This window comes from Candoia aspera, chromosome 2 (assembly GCF_035149785.1).
Source record: "Candoia aspera isolate rCanAsp1 chromosome 2, rCanAsp1.hap2, whole genome shotgun sequence".
In the NCBI taxonomy this organism is placed as follows: domain Eukaryota; kingdom Metazoa; phylum Chordata; class Lepidosauria; order Squamata; family Boidae; genus Candoia; species Candoia aspera.
Window position 1 is genome coordinate 216,872,010 of NC_086154.1, and position 21,333 is coordinate 216,893,342.

A 21,333-nucleotide genomic window follows, 5' to 3' on the forward strand; every position below is an offset into this window, starting at 1 on the left:
TATGCATCAATTTGCACTTGCCATTTTGAGAGTCATTCATACTGCTTGAAAAACCTTTTGTAGGTTTTCACTATTCCTTTTAATTTTATTGTTTTAAATTTTACCACCCTGAACAAACTTGGTTACTTCACTGCATTTGTCTCAACAGGAGCCCCTTAGCACATTTCTCTAATATGAAATCTGACTATTTGTTCCCACTGTTTCATGATCTTACTACTACCTGTCCTCTTATCTCATGGCTACTGAGTTTCTTTAGGAACTTTTGATAAGGGACTTTACTGAAGGCTTTTACAATATTAAAGAGTTGCATACAATTTCACTGAACACTTTAATAGTGTACACTGAATGCCACTTGCCCAAGGCTGAGTCTAGTTTGTTTAACTGAAACACAATTCCTAACAGAATAATAGAAAGTTACTTTCATTAGCCAACATCACAATCAAGTTGTAAATATTCTACTTTTGCCAGGGAATAATGAAATCCATAAAATTCATCAGTCACCTTAATAAAAGACGTTTGCTTTCTTGCTCTAAAATGATCTTGCTCTAACTGAAAGCAATAGGAATAAGCAACAGACTCCAAATTGTAAAGCATATCATGAAAGTATTTATTGTGGTTTCAAATGATCTTATGACATTCATGTACGTTTAAATGTTCATACACAATAAATTAACACCATTAAAAATAAACTTCGTAAAAAAATATAAACTTGTTTAAGCATTGCATGGTTCAGTAGAGATTTATTTCCAACTCAGTGTGGTATCTTCATATGCTTCATAGCTGTACCACATTTCTCTGAGTTCCAGAAGTACATAAATTTCATTTGAACGCGTTGGCTGCCTTTTACACTTTCGTATTCTCAGCGGATGATTCTGAGATCCATTGACCTATGAGTCAGAAATCACATATTTCTAACTAAAATATTACTTGCATATTATGTGAATCACTAAAATAAGTTCTGTGTTTAAAAAAATTCCTATGTTTAGCTGAATCTAGCTCTGCATGTTCACTAAAAGCTGCTTTGCCTTTGTTTCACTAATAATTACCAGCACAGTTGGATCCTGAAACTGCTTCATCCGTCTAGGTCTGAAAATCTGATTAATATTTTGCCAGTTAGGTGAACCTCACATCCTTCTGTTCCTGAATCCATGTAACTTTTCATACAATTTTGTGAAGTTTCTTTTGAGTTGAGCTCGACTGTGGATGACTTCATGGAACCATCCATGCAGCTTTCTTGCCAACAGAACAGAAGTGGTTTGCCTCTGCTGTTCTCTGAGTTTTTTTAAAAAACTTTCCTGTTTTGCCTACAAGTTGAGATTTTCAGGGGGTGGGGTCTTCCCAACCAAGTACCAACCAGGCTTGACATAATTGCAGAGCCCAAACAAAGAAAGCCAGATGCTGCCAACTTACTATGTTTTGAACTTTTTATAACCTTCTCTGTTCTTCCAAGTGGATTATCTGTACTGAAAAAAAACTAAATTCTCCAACCCATCAATATACATTAACCAAATATATTGATGGAAAGATGATGAGGATTGATTGCTGTCCACTCCGATTCTTCAAAGCTGCCTATAAGCCAAAATGCCATGTAAAGGTCTGCCACACAGGACAGACCTTTACATCTCTGATCTAAAACGTCCAAGCTGAATTCTGCCATGCTACACAAAGCCGTTTCTCCCCTGGTCCGCTTCACACACTTCCAGGGAGACAGCATGGGAAAATGCTTAAGACGACACTTCTGCACCTTGGCCCTAAGCATATCTGCAAGTCAAACCCATGTCCCCATTTTTTCCCCGAAAGCAGGTACGCAGAGGACTGCGCAGTCTTCTCCCCGCCATGGTAAATTGGCGGACCTCATTTAGACGGTAAACTTCACCTGAAACGGGCTCAGCTTTGAAATCTGTGAATAAAGCTCTCTTTTCCTTACCCAAAGTATTTCTTCCTGGCATCGAAATCAGGGGTTCTAGATCAGACTATGTCACAAGCACGCGACAGCTGAACTAAGAAGCAGTTTCAGCCATTTACGCGCAGTAAGGGCGGTTTCCCCGGTCAGTTAGCACTATTTGCAACATCGCAAGCCTGCTTCCCGCGGATTTTCGGAACCCCCAGCTCGTTGAATCCCCGGTTCTTTTACCTCGGAGTAGCCGTCGCAGCGTTCTTTCAGGAGGGTGTGGGTGAAATTCCAGATTTCCGATGTAGAAAAGTACTTTTTGGTGAAGTTGTGGATGCAACCCAACAAGGAAGCCTGAGGCTTTCCGGCGCGGAAGAACAAGAGAAAAAAAGTACGAAAAGGGTAACTAAACTAAGGCATCCCTGCAGCTATTGGCCGAGAACTGGCAGCTCCTTCCGCCCCGTGCAGCTTCCTCCAATGGGCGCCCAGTCCCATCAGCGTATCAGAGGTGCGGCACATCATTTGAAAGAAGATGGGTTTAAAAGCTTTCCGGGAATGCCTTTCTCCCTGATCGTAGGGAGACGCGTGCTCAACATGGAGTCGCCCCCTGGTTAGCTCCAGGTAAGCTTTAGGAGCGTGCCAATTATGTCGAGCACCAAGGAAAGTGGATCTATGGATTGACGCGATATAAAGAAGCTCCGAATTTTCCTGTCACCACACTCCTTTTCCTTGGAAAATGTTTTATTCATTTTATAATAGAAACTTCCTTCTAACATATTAATTTGCTTGGAGCGTTTATTTGCTGTTTTAGGGATTGGGCAAAGCTATGTGAAAAACATTTTGGGTACTGTTAGTAGCCAACGGGGTTGAGACCATCGATAACCTGTTGATTTTCCCTCTGAATACTATGTACATAAAAGAATGAATTACAGATGTACAATTTATAATGTTTGGAAGGCTGCAAAGAGAATAAGTAAAACATGCTATAATGGATTGGTGTTGTGTCTGGTTAGTCCTTAAGCATTTTGAAATTGTATTTTCCAAGTAACAAAATCTCACCTTCAAGGTACAACAATTCTTAGTGTTCTGATTAGTATTATTTGCCTACAAAGGAAGAATAAAGCAATGTGTGGTATACATATGATCCTCAAAATAATTTTTTAAACAAGAGAGTTAATTAATTTTTGATAGGAAAAAGTTAACAGGCAGATAATTATACCCAAAAATATTCAGGGATTCTGTCTGTCTAACCCATGAGGAATCTTGTAATATGCTATATTGTAAATTATTATGAATCATTATTTAATTAAGGTGTATTCTTAATAAAGAATTACTAATCATTTAGTTACATTGTTACGGCAATATGCACATCTAAAAATGGTTTTCTAGCTGATCTTACTTTCCTCTTTCGCTCTTGGGACAATTCACTATAGATTTATCCTCTGCATACACTAATTTATAATTGGTACCATTTTGTACATTTTGTTAATGGATGCTAAACACTTCTGCGTCTGTACAATGCCCAAGAGAATTCTGATTCAGTTAGATAAAGACAGATGAAAAAAGAACAGAGGAAAACAAACCTTGCTCAGCTCCTTTTCAATAATATTCTAAAAGAAATTACAGAAGAAATTAAGTAAATGTGTTTAACATTTTTTTAGACATTTTCACTAAAAACTGCTTGGAATGCTTTAATCCCAAAAGTTATTGTAGAAGTAAAATGAATATTTTTTAAAAATGCAGTCACCCTAAATCTTATGTTCTGTCACTTCTTTAAAATAAGCCCTTTTGAATTTCAGTGAGGCTTCCAAATAACAGTGCTTAAAACGGGACTATCAGGATATAGCATTCCTTATTAGTCTGTTCTTAATCCTTTAAAATTTAATCTATGGAGATATAAAATAAACTTATGACTCCTCACTATGCTAGCTTTGTTCATTAAGAATAAACAAAGACATTTTTATGTAACTTAATTATATCTTGAAAAATTAATAAATAAAATGAAAAAAAAAATAAAGACATTTTCATTCTGTGGTAGAAAATCCAGCATGGCCTGAATTTTGAGAGATGATGGTAAAACTTTCCACTTGAAGATACTACCTGCATTTTAAGTCTTAAGGCATTTACTCTTAGAGAACCTGTCACTGACTGCAACTATTGCAGACACTGTCTAATAAGCTGTGTCTATACATTCTCCCTTCATCCCAACCAGTGCCATACCTGTAGCATATTCCGATAGTCTGTCTTGATAGCTGTATGGTTACATAGAGTAAAACTGTAAGCTCCCACAATTGCATAGAAAGACAAGTGAGCCAAGCCAGTACAATGCAGAAGAAAAAGCACTTTGCAAGATACTATACGGTGGAGGAAAAAGAAACAAACATTAAAAGCAATTCCCATTTTCTACCTATTGCAAACATTACATTAATCTTAAATATTAGAATAAAGTTTGCTAGAAATAAAAGAATGAAGCAGTGTTCCCATCCTTAAACTATGAGAAGGTAAGTGCATCCATTTACCCATGATGACTCTTAAGAATATCTTTGCTTCTGATTCCCTGCAGTGGGATCTCCCTATATATTTACCTTTTTGCCTATGGGCATTCCCCATTTGAAGGTTAAAGTTGAACTAGATGTCTCATCCTTACCTGCAAATAAATAATTCATAAGCAAAGCATTATTCCATCACCAATTTCTAAAGAAGCAAAGCTGAAACAGATACTCAGATAACTAAACACCAAGCAACTTTGGACAGGATACCAGAAGGAGATAATTCCATCAGGATCTTACTGTAAATTATGAAAATACTTCACTAGTTTTAAAGAAATGATACAGGCAAAGAATCTTCCTGTATAATGATATCTATATAGTTGAAATGGGAGTGGGGGGAGGAACCCTTCAAAAGCACCCAGATTCACTTTAAATTTCAACTTTAACAATTCAGTTTTTTGCCATGGAGGTAAACTTTGCAAATTTTTCCAATTCATTGTTTCTAGTTAGGGAGCAAAAGCCAATAAAACATGTTGGGTTTTTTCAATTTCTTTTTTAATTCTTCATGTAACTATGGCTCTGTGTTTAAATGATCAGTTCCACAGCGTATTTGAAAAGAAGTTCAGGAGATAGGATTGTAGCTGGACACTCTCACTAGGTGGTGCTGCCACATTCCATGAAGGATTTCAATGAAGTGAATATATGATTTCCTCAAATAATTTTCTTTTGCCATCTAGTTTCTTAATCGTTTTGTTAAAGCCTTGCTAAAATGTGAGAATATGCAAGTATTTTGTAAATCTTCAGTTGGCATATTATCCTCAAGATGGATTTTGGTTTTGTTTTTTTTTAGTCAGCACAGCTACAATTATATTTTGCGTATCTTTGAAAATATGGAGCGTATTTGCATCCTGATATAGCAGAAAACATTCTATCTTGAGAATGTATTTTCCTAGATTGCATCTCTATTAGTTAATCCTGCCTAATGTTGCTGTAACTGACTTTTTTCTATGAATCAGAACAGATTATGTAATCTCCATAAAACATGTTAACATCAAAACTACCTAGTTAATCTCTCTTCTATCTTCTATCATGTGATGTGCAGATCTCAGAAAGATAGAAATAGAGCTGACTTTAACCACTGAGATTTCTGTTTCCAAAAGAATTGAACAATTACTTGCTTGTTATGTCCAGAAATTTTGGGAGTCCCTGCAACTTCAACTCAGTGCCTCTATCTGATGAGACCTAGTTTGTACCTATGGAGATTCTCTATCATGCCATCCAAAAATAAAATCTGCTGAAGCAGGCACAATTATCCTCTCCTGAACACCGAGTTTTTATTCTTCTTTTTAACTTTTATTTGATGAAAACATCCAGCAGACCAATAAAGATATTCCTTTAATGGGAATTTTGGATTTTTTAAAAAATAAACCTACTGCCAAGCATAATATGATAGATTGCTTTGATTAGAAACATACAAACATGCTTATGAACAATTTTTCTATTTAAATATTTTGGTCGTTTTAGAATAAGTTTCCTCCATAAGTATCTGATGTAAAAATATTATACATAGGATATGTTTATATAAGTTATATGAAAGTGAAACACAATGGAGTGTTATTTATGAACACCTAGAGTTACATTCCTGATACATTTTGAAATATATAATGTTATTTATTGTTCAAATTTAGCCACCGCCCATCTCCCCCAAAAGAGGGACTCTGGGCGGTTTACAGTAAAATCCAGCACAAAATATAAACATTAAAATCACATAAAACAGTATAATAAAATATAGTAAATAAATAAAATCCAAGAAAGGTATAAAATCCAGGCTGGTGGGAGGGACTCTAGGGTGCAAGCCACCCCCAAGAATGGTTATTCACTTTCCCGCCCCAGGCGAGACGGCAGAACCAGGTCTTCAGGGCCTTCTGGACGGTCAGGAGTGAGGGGACCTGCCTCACCTCCGGGGGCAAGATATTCCAGAGAGCGGGGGCCACTACAGACGGGGACGGGGTCCGCAACATGCCCTCTCTGGATGATCGGGTGGGGCGGGCCGATGTAATGGGGATGAGACGGTCCCTCAGGTAACCTGACCCCATGCCATGTAGGGCTTTAAAGATAATAACACCTTGAATTGGACCCAGAAGCAAACTGGCACCCAGTGCAGCTCACGCAGCAACAGTGTTACATGTGCTGACCTACGGGCACCAAAAATATCCCGCGCGGCTGCATTCTGGACCAGCTGAAGCTTCCAGATACGCTTCAAGGGTAGCCCCATGTAGAGCGCATTGCAGTAGCCTATATGGGAGATAACCAGGGTGTGTGTGACTGGAGGGCTTCTCGATCCAAGAACAGGCATAACTGGCACACAACCCGAAGTTGCGCAAAGGCCCTCCTGGCCACGACTGCCACCTGCTCTTCAAGCAGGAGTCGTGAGTCCAGGAGAAACCCCAGATTACGCACTGAGTCTGTCTGGGGCAGTGCAACCGCATCCAGAACTAAAGATGACAATTTCCCGGAAGATGAAGCACCATCTATCCACAGCCACTCTGTCTTACCAGGGTTCAGTTGAAGCCTGTTGTTTCCCATCCAGGCCCCCACAGCCCCTAGGCACTGAGAAAGGGCAGTCACTGCATCACTTACCTCCCCTAGGATAGAGATGTATAATTGGGTATCATCAGCATACTGATGATACCTCAACCCGTGGTGACAGATGATCTCACTCAGTGGTTTCATGCAGATGTTAAACAAGAGAGGAGAGAGAACCGAACCCTGCGGCACCCCACAATGGAGGGGTTGAGGGTCGGACCTCTCCTCTCCTATCACCACCGACTGGGACCGGCCCTGGAGGAAGGAGGTGAACCAGCACAGAACTACGCCGCCCACCCCCAACTCCCTGAGCCGTCCCAAAAGGATACCACGGTCGATGGTATCGAAAGCCATTGAGAGGTCAAGGAGAGCCAGGATGGATGCACTCCCTCCATCCTGCTCCCGCCAGAGATCATTCATAAGTGCGACCAATGCAGTTTCTGTCCCATATCCTGGCCTGAAACCTGACTGAAAGGGGTCCAGATAATCCGTTTCATCCAGGACTCTCTGGAGTTGCAATGCCACCACCTTCTCAACCATCTTCCCTAAAAAGGGGAGGTGGGAGACTAGACGAAAATTGTCCAGCACAGTTGGGTCCAGCGATGGCTTCTTGAGGAGGGGACGCACCAGTGCCTCCTTAAAGGCAACCAGGAACACCCCCTCACTCAAGGATGTATTTACCATCGCTTGGACCCAACCACACGTCACCTCCCGAGCTGCCTTCACCAGCCAGGAGGGGCATGGATCTAAATGACAGGTGGTGGCATTCACAATCCGGAGGATCCTGTCCACTTCCTCGGGTCCAACTGGATCAAACTGCTCCCAGATAACAAGGCTAAAACGTTCCCTCGGTATCTCCACAGACTCTGCTTCATGCATGGAGTCCAACTTAGACCAGATCCGAGTGATTTTATCCTGCGGATGCTCAGAAAACTCTTCCACACGGCTCTGTAGGTGTGTCACCGGGCCCACCTTCCCCTAAAGGGTATGTGTGATCTTAAACAGGGCCACTGGACGGCAATCTGCGGATGCAATAAGAGTGGAGAAATACTGCCGTTTCGCCACTCTTACTGCCACAAGGTAGGCCTTAATAGCGGTTCTAGCTTGTGTTCGGTCAGATTCGGTCTTTGTCTTCCTCCAGCAGCGCTCTAGGTGTCTCTTAAACCTCTTCAAAACCCTCAGCTCCTCCGTGAACCACAGGGAGTGACAGGTTGGATGAGGCAAGAGAGGCCGCACAGGTGCGATCCTGTCCAAGGCCCCAGCCACTTCCCTATTCCAGGCAGCAGCCAGGGCCTCCACTGGACTGTGCAGCAGATCCCTGGGCATCACCCCCAGCTCCCTCTGAAACCTCACTGGGTCCATCAGTCGCCAAGGGCGGACCAACCAAATGGGTCCTGCCTCCCTGTGGAGGGGGGCGTCATAGGAGAATCTCAGGGCCACCAGGGCATGATCTGACCATGACAATGGGGATAGATGCGGCTCTCCCCTCAGATTACGTTGCCACTGCTCCGACAAGAAGACCAAGTCCGGAGTGAGACCACTGTCTCGAGTTGGGTCCCGGATGATCTGGGACAGGCCCATGGCTGCCATGGTAGCCATGATCTCCCGAGCTGCCTCCGAGGCACGCCCCAGGGAAGGCAGATTGAAGTCCCCCAGAACCATAAGTTTGGGGAACTCCACCACCAAACCTGAGACGGACTCCAGCAGCTCAGGCAGGGAGGTTGCTACGCAGCAGAGGGGCTGGTACAGTAGCAATACTCCCAACTGTTCTCAGGAACCCAACTTAAAGAACAGGGTCTCACACCCGGCGACTTGTGGGGCAGGGCCCCTGAAGGCCACCAGAGACTCTCAGATGACAACAGCCACCCCTCCTCCCCTACCCTGGTATCTCAGCTGGTGCCACACCCGAAACCCAGCTGGGCACATTTCCGAGAGGGCTACCCCCACTTCTGAGTCCAGCCAAGTTTCCGTGATACACGCCAGGTCTGCCCCCTCCTCTGCGATCAAATCGCATATGAGGGGGCCTTTGTTAACTGACTTGGCGTTATGTTACAATCATATCGATGTCAGGCTTGGGTGACAAGCTGGTTGGTTAATTCCTGTCATGATCAATGGATCAACATTTGGTTGACTTTAAAAAAAATAAAAAATGGACTGTATCTGCAGGAAAAACACTAGGAAGAAAAAGAACCTCACAATCATACAGTATATGCTAATTATTGCTACTCATTACATGACCTAGATCTATTGAGAATTTAGCAGATTGTTTTATTTGGTTGATTGTACTGTATTCACTAATTTAATATTTCATTACAAAGTAGCTGTAGAAATGTATAATTCAGAAACCGTACTTTACATTCCAACTGAAAGTAACATAACAGTAATAACTGAATTTATTTATTTTTTAAAAACGGGGACCTGTCTATTGGAAGGAGCCATCCTAGCTAATGGGCTTAATAGATAATTATGGTACAGGAACATAAAAGACAAAAGTTTAAAAGGACATATTATAAGACAAAGTTTGATAGAAGTATGGAACTTTATGAAAAAAGGAGTAAGTCCAGCAATTTCACTGCTAGCTTCTCCCTTAAATGCTTTTTATGCTGGAGATAGCAAGAAAAGTGCAATTACATATGCTGATATGGCCCATTCAGATTTCATGAATAGACTAAAGGCACAGAAAGAATTATTTGGTGAAGGCCGGAATATACCATGGGTGATGTACTTACAAATTGTTGGAAGAATAAAAACCGACCTCAAAAACAAGAGAGGGCTTCTAAGAAAAATGACAGAATTTGAAATACTTGTAGAAAATTGAGATGATGTTTTAGGATGTATATACAAGCTGTTAATAGATATGACATGGAGACATAAAAATAAAACATGGTATGATCAAATGGATGCAAAGCATCAAAGAAACAATTGCAATACAACAATGGGAAGAACTATGGAATGAGTCAATAAAATTCCAAGTTAGAATTTAAAAGAAAATTGGTACCAAATGTTTTATAGGTGACATACAACTCTGTCAGTAATTGCCAAGATACACAAATGATATAGTAATACGTATTAGAAATGCCATGATATAGAAGGAACATTTTACAATATGTAGTGGACATGTAAAAAACTCAAAAGTACTGAAAGAAATACACAGCGCCATTCAGAGAATTTAAAAAACCAAATTTGAATTGAAACCACATTTTTTAAATTATGCATAATTTCAGGACATATCCACAAAAATATCACAATTTATTAAGATACAGGAGCAAGGATAAACTTAGCACAACACTGGAAAAGAGATAAGTTAGTGAAGATTTCAGACTGGGAATTTAAACTTGGAGAACATGCAGCAATGGCAAAATTAACGGCATACTGTATATTCACAACAGAGGTTTGACTAAATTGAAGCAAGAATGGCTCCCATATAATATATATTATCCACCAAGGCAAATTTAGACATTTACAGAAGGCTTTTAAGGGGAAAAATAACTGATTACAGAAGTTAAAAATATGAAATCTTTAAATGTTTATAAATATTGCATATTGGTTGGAATAAAACAGGGGAAATTAGAAACTAAATACTGTATTTACTCCATAATATTTAAGGTACACTTTCTTTTTTCTCTTTTTTTCCTGTTACGGGATTTATCTCTAAGCAATAAAACAGTGGGATATTGGCATATAGCTCAGAGATTTAAGAAGACCTTTAAAATACTAATTCTTTTCATTAAAAATAACTCAGTGCATTCTATTTTTTATGGTTAATCCTTCATCAACAGAGTTGTTGGGAGTCAGGCAGCATACAAGTTCAATAAATTATTATAATTAATATACAAAGCACTTTGTTGTTTATTCGTTTAGTCGCTTCCGACTCTTCGTGACTTCATGGACCAGCCCACGCCAGAGCTTCCTGTTGGTTGTCAACACCCCCAGCTCCCCTAGGGACGGGTCCGTCACCTCTAGAATATCATCCATCCATCTTGCCCTTGGTCGGCCCCTCTTCCTTTTGCCTTCAACTCTCCCTAGCATCAGCATCTTCTCCAGGGTGTCCTGTCTTCTCATTATGTGGCCAAAGTATTTCAGTTTTGCCTTTAATATCATTCCCTCAAGTGAGCAGTCTGGCTTTATTTCCTGGAGGATGGACTGGTTTGATCTTCTTGCAGTCCAAGGCACTCTCAGAATTTTCCTCCAATACCACAGTTCCAAAGCATCGATCTTCCTTCGCTCAGCCTTCCTTATGGTCCAGCTCTCGCAGCCATATGTTACTACAGGGAACACCATTGCTTTAACTATGCGGGCCTTTGTTGTCAGTGTGATGTCTCTGCTCTTAACTATTTTATCGAGATTTGTCATTGCTCTTCTCCCAAGGATTAAGTGTCTTCTGATTTCCTGACTGCAGTCAGCATCTGCAGTAATCTTTGCACCTAGGAATACAAAGTCTTTCACTGCTTCTACATTTTCTCCCTCTATTTGCCAGTTATCAATCAAGCTGGTTGCCATAATCTTGGTTTTTTTGAGGTTTAGCTGCAAACCAGCTTTTGCACTTTCTTCTTTCACCTTCATCATAAGGCTCCTCAGTTCCTCTTCACTTTCAGCCATCAAAGTGGTGTCATCTGCATATCTGAGATTGTTAATGATTCTTCCAGAGATTTTAACTCCAGCCTTGGATTCCTCAAGCCCAGCTTGTCGCATGATGTGTTCTGCATACAAGTTGAATAGGTAGGGTGAGAGTATACAACCCTGCTGTACTCCTTTCCCAATCTTAAACCAGTCCGTTGTTCCGTGGTCTGTTCTTACTGTTGCTACTTGGTCGTTATACAGATTCTTCAGGAGGCATACAAGATGACTTGGTATCCCCATACCACTAAGAACTTGCCACAATTTGTTATGGTCCACACAGTCAAAGGCTTTAGAATAGTGAATAAAACAGAAATAAATGTTTTTCTGAAACTCCCTGGCTTTTTCCATTATCCAGCGGATATTGGCAATTTGGTCTCTAGTTCCTCTGCCTTTTCTAAACCCAGCTTGTACATCTGGCAATTCTCGCTCCATGAACTGCTGAAGTCTACCTTGCATGATCTTGAGCATTACCTTACTGGCATGTGAAATGAGTGCCACTGTTTGATAGTTTGAACATTCTTTAGTGTTTCCCTTTTTTGGTATGGGGATATAAGTTGATTTTTTCCAATCTGATGGCCATTCTTGTGTTTTCCAAATTTGCTGGCATATAGCATGCATTACCTTGACAGCATCATCTTGCAAGATTTTGAACAGTTCAGCTGGGATGCCGTCGTCTCCTGCTGCCTTGTTATTAGCAATGCTTCTTAAGGCCCACTCAACCTCACTCTTCAGGATGTCTGGCTCTAGCTCACTGACCACACCGTCAAAGCTATCCCCGATATTGTTATCCTTCCTATACAGGTCTTCTGTATATTCTTCCCACCTCTTCTTGATCTCTTCTTCTGTTAGGTTCTTGCCATCTTTGTTTTTGATCATACCCATTTTTGCCTGGAATTTACCTCCAATGTTTCTAATTTTCTGGAAGAGGTCTCTTGTCCTTCCTATTCTATTGTCTTCTTCCACTTCCGTGCATTGCTTGTTTAAAAATAATTCCTTATCCCTTCTGGCTAACCTCTGAAATTTTGCATTTAATTGGGCATATCTCCCCCTATCACTGTTGCCTTTTGCTTTCCTTCTTTCTTGGGCTACTTCTAGTGTCTCAGCAGACAGCCATTTTGCCTTCTTGGTTTTCTCTTTCTTTGGGATGTATTTTGTTGCCGCCTCCTGAACAATGCTGCCAACTTCTGCCCAGAGTTCTTCCGGGACCCTATCTACTAAGCCCAGTCCCTTAAATCTATTCTTCACTTCCACTGCATATTCCTTAGGAATATTGGTGAGCTCATATCTAGCTGATCTGTGGGTCTTCCCTAATCTCTTTAGTCTGATCCTAAATTGTGCAAGAAGAAGTTCGTGATCTGAACTACAGTCAGCTCCAGGCCTTGTTTTTACCGACTGTACAGATGTCTGCCACCTTTGGCTGCAAAGGATGTAATCAATCTGATTTCGGTGTTGTCCATCTGGTGAAGTCCATGTATAAAGCCGTCTCTTAGGTTGTTGGAAGAGAGTCTTTGTTATGCAGAGTGAGGTGTCTTGGCAAAATTCTATCAGCCTATGTCCTGCTTCATTTTGTTCTCCCAGGCCATACTTACCTGTAATTCGAGGTGTCATTTGACTGCCCACCTTAGCATTCCAGTCTCCTGTGATGAAAATAACATCTCTTTTAGGCGTGTTGTCCAGTAGGTGCTGCAGATCCTCATAGAACTGCTCTACTTCAGCTTCTTCGGCATTTGTGGTTGGGGCGTATATTTGGATCACTGTGATGTTAGATGGCTTGTCCTGAATTCAAATTGAGATCATTCTGTCGTTTTTTGGGTTGTATCCAAGCACTGCTTTAGCCACTTTACCATTAATTATGAAGGCTACTCCATTTCTTCTGTGGTCCTCTTGTCCACAGTAGTAGATCTGGTGGTCATTTGATGTGAAGTGGCCCATTCCAGTCCATTTCAGTTCACTGACGCCCAAAATGTCTATCTTTAATCTTGACATCTCACCAATAACCACATCCAATTTGCCCTGGCTCATAGATCTTACATTCCAGGTTCCAATGGTGTGTTGATCCTTAGAACATCGGATTCGCCGTTCACCACCAGCACCGTCGGCCGCTAGCCGTCCTTTCGGCTTTGAGCTAGCTGCGTCATCACATCTGGGGCTAGTTGAGCTCATCCTCTGTTCCTCCCCAGTAGCATTTTGACCATCTTCCGACCTGGGGGTCTCATCTTCCGATGGTATACCGACATATCTCTGGTTATACTGATCCATTTACTTTTCACGGCAAGAATACTGGGGTGGGTTGCCATTACCTTCCCCAGGGATCGCATTTAGTCTGACCTCTCTGTCATGACCTTCCCGTCTTGGGTGGCCCTTCACGGTTTAGCTCATGGCATCATTGAGGTGCTGAAGCTCCAGCACCACGACAAGGTAACGATCCTTTGCTGAAGTACAAAGCACTAACTGTACAATTTTTGTAATTTCTCTGTCTCCTTACTTTGTATTTTTTTTAATTTTTTCACTTGTCTTTTTTAAATGATTAACTTAAAAGAGGAAATGCTTAACTCTCATAAAGTCTTGTGCAAGATCACCGAGATCTTGTGAGCTTTCATAGTTTGGTTTGTGAGTTTTGATTATCTTTCTTACAAAATTAATTTCTTGGGGTGGAAAGGTGTAAACCTGGGGATGATGAAAATTCTGCCACCTGCAGGCACCATCCTGCTATTAGCTTTAAATAGTCCGGCCTTCCTCTTATGTTCTTATTTACTTATTTCCTATTTCTTTTATTCATAGACATATAACCCTGAGATAATTTCCCTGCATAATTAAGCAAAACATAATAGTTTATCTTATCTCAATTTTGTAATATATGCGATATTACTCTCTGTTTGAATTCTGAGTAGTTGAAATAAATGTCGTTGTTTTGTTAAGCTTCAAAAAACGGGGGGGGGGGGAGGGTGAACCAACCATTTTTTTTCATATCTTCAGAACTGTGAATACAACCTGAAATCATTTCAAAAGCTAATATCTGTAGTTTGTTCCAGCATTTAATTTTAATACTTAAGCATTTAATCTTAATTTCTTAATAAAACCTTCATGACTTAAAATTCATCCACATTTTTAATCTTGTTTACTCAGTTGCCAATTAGTATGATGAAGTTGAGAGGGTATCCATTTTGCTGGAAGATGCTGTACAGATGATCTGTTTCCTTCTTCTGGTGTTCTGGGTTGCTGCAGTGTGTAAGTGCTCATCTGAATAATGTTCTTACACAGCTTCTCTTGTGGGAGGTTGGATTGTTACTTTGGTAATGGAGCACTTGGTTGGTGGGGGTAGCTTTCCTGTAGACTTGTGTTTCTAATTTGCCATCATTTCCTCTACTGATGAGGATGTCCAGGAATGGTAGTGAATTTCTTCCTCCCTTGTGAATTTTATTCCATTAAAGATGTTGTTGATGGTTTCATGAGTTTCTTCCAGTTGTTTCTTTTGTATTATGATGAAAGTGTCATCCACGTACTGGATCCATACTTTGGGTTGTATGTGTGGGAGTGCTATCCTTTCCACTGTAAGAACATTATTCAGACGAGCACTTAACACACTGCAGCAACCCAGAACACCAGAAACAGGAAACAGATCATCTGTACAGCATCTTCCAGCAAAATGGATACCCTCTCAACTTCATCAAAAAGTGCCTCACCACCCAACCCACTACAACCCAACCAATAAAAGCTATGAAAAGGATAACACTGCCATACATCAGAAACATCTCAGAAACCACCAACAGACTGTTACAACCGCATGGCATCACCGTAGCACATAAACCAACTAAAACTCTTCAAAACTTACTAAGTAACCCAAAAGACCCAATAGCCCAAGAAGAAAAAACAGGAGTTATTTACAACATACAATGCAAAGACTGTAACAGCCACTAGGTAGGACAGACAGGCAGAAGACTAGCAGAGCGCATCCACGAACACCAACTAGCAGTCAGAAGACACGATGAGAGCTCCTTAATTTCACAACACATGGACAGACTTAACCATAGTTTCAACTGGGAAACTGTGAGCATCCTAAACCAAGCCAAATCCAAAAACACCAGAGAATTCCTGGAAGCCTGGCACTCAGACAAAGCAGCCATCAACAGACACATAGAGGTAAACAACATTTATGTACCATTCAAAAGAGACAATAGAAAAGCCAAAAGACTAGTACACTCCCTTGCCAGTAATCAACACCCAGATATGCAAAAATCAACACTAGGATTAACACAAGATGAACAATCACACAGCATAATACACCCTAATCAAGGAACTATTAACTCAGGCAATCAACCAAGCAGCAAACAACCACCCGATCAAAGAACTCCCAAGGAGAGAACAACACCCCTACCAACACAAGCAGGGCAAGCCACGGTATATAACCTGAGAGCAAGGCCCTCTCCCTGTTCGCACTGAAGATGTTGCCTAGTCTGGCAATGAAACATCTGCAAGAAAACATCAAGGCTCAGAGAGCACAATGGAGAACACAGTTCAACCCTGAGTTACAAATATTCGCTTCGATGGTACCCCACATATAGCCCAGCATCTTTCACAGTTGGATCGTTACTGCAAAGAATGACCAACCTCATCAGACTAGCATCCCATTGTCCATCATCTTGTTTCTTACATAATGAGAAACAGTTCTGGAAAGCACATGGGTAGAGCATGAAGGAAACAGGTTTACTTCTGCTCTCCTCCCCATTACATCTCCACCACTTGGAAATTATTTTCTTTCCAAGGTCATGTATATTTCAGCCGATTGAAGCTATTCATTTACTTCTATTTAGAAGATCTATGGATTAGGAAGAAGTACAGGAACTGGGAAAAAAGAATAGGTCAGTCTTCTGTCAGTAACTGAAGATCATTTTCCTACTACCACTGCAAAAAAAAAAAAAGAGAATGATTCGTAGAAACTCCACCCTGAGCCAGAGAAAAGAGTGGGCAGGAGCAATTATGCAGCATTTATGGATTAGGAAGAAGGAACTGGGAAAAAATAGGTCCATCTTCTGTCAGTAACTAAAGGTCATTTTCCCCCTACAGTACCACTCATCAGAAACTTTTACTGCAAAAAATGTGAGAATGATTCATAGAAACTCCACCCTGAGCCAGAGAAAAGAGTGAGCAGAATGGGCAGACCCAGGAGCAATTATGCATCTTTTGGAAAACTGTCTGACTGTAACATGTCATCTTTTTAAAAAAAAGTTACTTTCCTTAAATGGAAATTTATGTCATAATTAAAAGGGCTCATTAATAAAAACAGTACTCACATTACTCCCTACAATATTCACTATTGGGTGGCCATTTAATGTTCTCTTTAGTGGAATTGATATTCAAGTAGTGTTTCACCCTTATCCAGACACTGACTTAGGATGGCCTCAAAATGTGCAAAATTGGTTAGGCTTTGTTATCTGTTGCTTGGAGGGAAGTCAGATGATTGGTAGTATTACAAATAAAGTCAGGACAGGCATCAGGAAGGGAACTGAGAAAGCAGATTGCAAAATGATGTAATTTCCTGCTGATCTTAATGTTAAGCCACAGACAAAATACACTATCCCTTAGCACAGCGTATGTGAATCTATAGTGACTAGATTCCTACATGCTACTAAACTATGATTTAACTCCAGGTGTTGAATAACTCACTATTGGGGTGATTTATAAATCATGTTAAGCGATAAATCAGTTACAGTGGCTGGACTTGTCTGATCTCACTAAGTAGAGATCAGCAAGTCATATTAGTACAATCTGTGAAAGCTTTATATGTACATCTGTATGTGTATATGTTTATTTTTTAAATAGTTTTATTAAAAGATTTTACATAAGTAATAAAAATACATTCAAAGAAAAAACATATAGTAAATGTAAAAAAGACAAAAGACAAAGAATAGAAAAAAGAAGAAAACAACAGAACAGAAATCATGAATATATATACATATACATATACATATACATAATATTCTCACGCATATACTGTATATACTGTATATTCTCACCGATAGGGTTGAGAAGGGAATTTTTTTTCCAGGCCTGAAGGAGGTAGTACCAGAAGTACCAAGGCCTGAAGGAGGAACTAGAACAGATGTGGAAAGTGAAGGCCAAAGTGGTCCCAGTGGTGGTAGGGGCACTCGGGGCTGTGACTGCTAAGCTGGGAGAGTGGCTCCAACAGATCCCAGGAACAGCATCGGAGCTCTCTGTCCAGAAGAGAGCAGTGCTAGGAACAGCTGAGATACTGCGCAGAACCCTCAAACTCCCAGGCCTCTGGTAGAGGACCTGAGGTTGAGGAAGACACATACCACCCACAGGGGTGAGAAGGGAATTTTTTTTTATACATATACATACGTGTGAGTGTGTATGAGAGAGAGAGGGAGAAAGATTGAGAGTATGAAGTAGCTTCCAATCTTCCTTTCAGCAGTTATACATACAATTCTAATCAAACCTCTCTTTCGAAGATTTCATCATAATTCCCTTCTTTCTATAACTTAATCTTTCTAATCATCAAAACCATAAGTCACAAAATCATTTTCTTTCTTATGCAAAAAATCCATAAGGAGTTTCCAGTCACTGATGAATATCAATAATGACATTTGTCTAATCAAAGAAGTCAGTTTATCCATCTGAGCAAGTTCAGTCAATTACACCAACCATACCTCCATAGTGGGTAATCTCAAATCTTTCCGTCTTTGTGCATATAGTAATCTCGCCGCAGTAATCATATATTGAAATAATCTTCCATTGCTCTTTTCTAACTGTTTATCCATCAGTCCTAAATGGAAAAGTTCTGGCTTCAATTGAATACTAATCTTTAAAATCCTCTGTATCAATGTATGTATTTGAATCAATTTTTTTTTAGCTTTTTTACATGTCCACCAAGGGACGCGGTGGCGCTGCGGGTTAAACCGCTGAGCTGTCGATCGGAAGGTCGGCGGTTCGAAACCGCGCGGCGGGGTGAGCTCCCGTTGCTAGTCCCAGCTCCTGCACACCAAGCAGTTCGAAAACATGCAAATGTGAGTAGATTAATTGGTACCGCTTCGGCGGGAAGGTAACGGCGTTCCGTGAGTCATGCTGGCCACATGACCCGGAAGTGTCCTATGGACAACGCCGGCTCCAAGGCTTAGAAACGGAGATGAGCACCGCCCCCTAGAGTTGGACTCGACTGGACTTTACGTCAAGGGAAACCTTTACCTTTACCTTTACATGTCCACCAAGCATGGTAAAATGTCCCTTCATGGTTGTTCACATTTCCAACATATATTTGAAATGCCTTTATACATTCCAGATAATTTCTCTGGTGTCATGTACCAAAAAAATTCTCTTTAAGATCATAACATAACGTAAATTTCAACCCTTTTAACCACATATTTTCCCACTGAGCCATCCGTATATTATAACCAAAATTCTTAGCCCACTTTATCATATGTTCTTTAATCTGTTCTTCCGTTTCAAATTTCAACAAGTTTATACATTTTGGCAATTACATGTTCACTGGTACACAACTGCACTTCAAATTCTGTCTTACTTTGCTTCATACCATAAGTCTTTCTATCCATTTTAAATCTTTCTGATAATTGTAATGGGAAAACCATTGACAACTATGTCCTTCTGCCATTAGTTGCTCTCTTGATTTAATTTCATATTCCCCTTGGTGATTCTCCAATATTTCTCCAAAAATAAGAAGGTGTCATACCATAAATATCCATGCCATCCAAACCTCAGGTTGTGGTTCTCTAACTTTAAAAGTCTTTTCTTTCTCTGCAACACCCCTTATTTCATCCAAACCAAACAACAAGCTGCAAAATACAATTTCAAATCTGGTAAACCCAGTCCTCCTCTTTCTTTTGCATCTTGTAATGCTTTATATTTAATTCATGTTTTTTTCCCTTGCCATACAAATTTAGATATATCTTTTTGACATTGTTTAAATGGTACATCAGTTGTCAAAACAGGTATTGTCTGAAGCAAGAACATCATTCTAGGCAAAACATTCATTTTTATCACAGAAATTCTCCCTAACAGTGACAATTTTAATTTCTTCCATCTTAACATGTCCTTCTTAATTTCATTCCATGTCTTAATGCAGTTATTTTGAAATAACATATAATTCATATTTGTCATAATAACACCCAAATATTTTACTTTTTTCTCCATCTTAAAATCAGTTTTCTCCATCAGGTCTATTTCATCTTTTTTCATCTTTTTTGTTATCATCTTCATTTTCTAATGATTAATCTTAAAACCTGCTAGCATACCAAAGTTCTTTAATTTCCCATTAATGTTTCTACTTCAATAGATCCTCCAAAACTTTCATAGATGATAGATGATCTATTAGGTCATCTGCATATGCCCTTAACTTATAAGTTTCTTTTTTAGTCTTAACTCCCATGATTCTCTCATCTTCTCTTATGTGTCTATTCAATACCTCAAAAACTAAAATGAACAAGAGTGGAGACAGCGGGCATCCTTGTCTTGTCCCTTTTTGAATCTCACAAGGTTTTGTTAGTTCTCTATTAACAATTATTTGTGCTTTCACAAATAATAAATCAATCTTACCCATTTAATAAAATTATCTCCAAGGTTCATGTTCCAGAACTCTAAACAAGAAAATCTAGTTCAAATTATCAAAGGTCTTCTCTGCATCTAAGAAGATCAATGCAGCTTGTTTTTCATTGTGTTGCTCCAAATATTCCAGAATATCCAAGACATTTCTAATATTATCTTGTAATTGTCTTCTAGGTAAAAACCCACATTGATCTTCATGAATAAAGTCCTGTAAAATTATTTTCAACCTTTCAGCCAAAATCATGGTAAACAATTTATAGTCATTATTCAGTACAGGTAGTCCTCGCCTAACAGCCATTTGTTTAGTGGCAGTTCAAACTTACCATGGTGCTGAAAAAACTGACTTACGACTGGCCCTCCCACTTATGACTGTTGCAGCATCCCCGTGGTCATGTGATCATGGTTTGGGAGCTTGGCAACTGGTTCGCATTTATGACCATCGCAGCATCACGTGATTACATGATCACCATTTTTGACCTTCCTGGCTGGCTTCTAGCAAGCAAAATCAGTGGAAAATCACATGGTTCACTTAACAACCACCTGATTCGCTTAATGACCGCCACAAAAAAGGTAATTAAATTGGGTCAAATTTGCTTAATGACCACTTTGCTTAGCAACTGAAATTCTAGTCCCAACTGTGGTAGTTAATCAAGGACTACCTGTAAAGATTTTGGTCGATAATTTTTTGTTACTGTTGTGTCCTGGGCCTTTTAGATATTAATGCTATATTAGCCTCTTTCCAGCTGCCAGGAATCTTTCCATTCTGTAAAATAATACTGTTCATTGTAAAGGTTGTAAAAGTTCATCCTCAAAGCATTTATAGTAAGAGGCTGGCAGACCATCTGGACCAGGTGCCTTTCCTGTTTTAGTCTTTTTAATAGCTTCACAAACTTCCTTTATTGTTATAGGTCCATTCCAAATTTGTCACTGATTCTCTGTGATTTTTGGTAAATTCTATTTATGTAAATATTCATCCACTTTTCCTAAGGAACTTTCTTGACCTTTATATAAAGTAGAATAATACTGGTAAAACACTTTTTTCATATTTGTATTATCTGTTATTACAGTATTTCCTTCTTGTAAAAGTATCACTTTTTCTTTTTGCAATTTATATGCCAATGACTTATATGCCAACCATTTCCCCAGTTTATTTGAAATTCAAAATTTGTT

General features: G+C 39.8%; 2 long non-coding RNA genes across 2 annotated transcripts in view; both read right to left on the reverse strand.

Moving 5' to 3' along the window:
* Positions 1 to 581: 581 nt before the first annotated feature.
* On the reverse strand, positions 582 to 3,430 carry LOC134492574 (uncharacterized). Its single transcript, XR_010067471.1, has 2 exons — positions 2,135 to 3,430; positions 582 to 887 (listed from the first exon to the last, which is right to left on the reverse strand). It is a non-coding gene; the product is annotated as an uncharacterized LOC134492574 (long non-coding RNA).
* A 501-nt stretch (positions 3,431 to 3,931) lies between these two features.
* LOC134491542 (uncharacterized) overlaps positions 3,932 to 21,333 on the reverse strand; it is a 33,615-nt gene continuing 16,213 nt past the window's right edge. Inside the window, exons 2-3 of the long non-coding RNA XR_010067340.1 lie at positions 4,477 to 4,538; positions 3,932 to 4,245 (exon numbers count right to left, since the gene is read on the reverse strand). This is a non-coding gene — a long non-coding RNA (uncharacterized LOC134491542). The remainder of the gene's footprint in view (positions 4,246 to 4,476; positions 4,539 to 21,333) is intronic.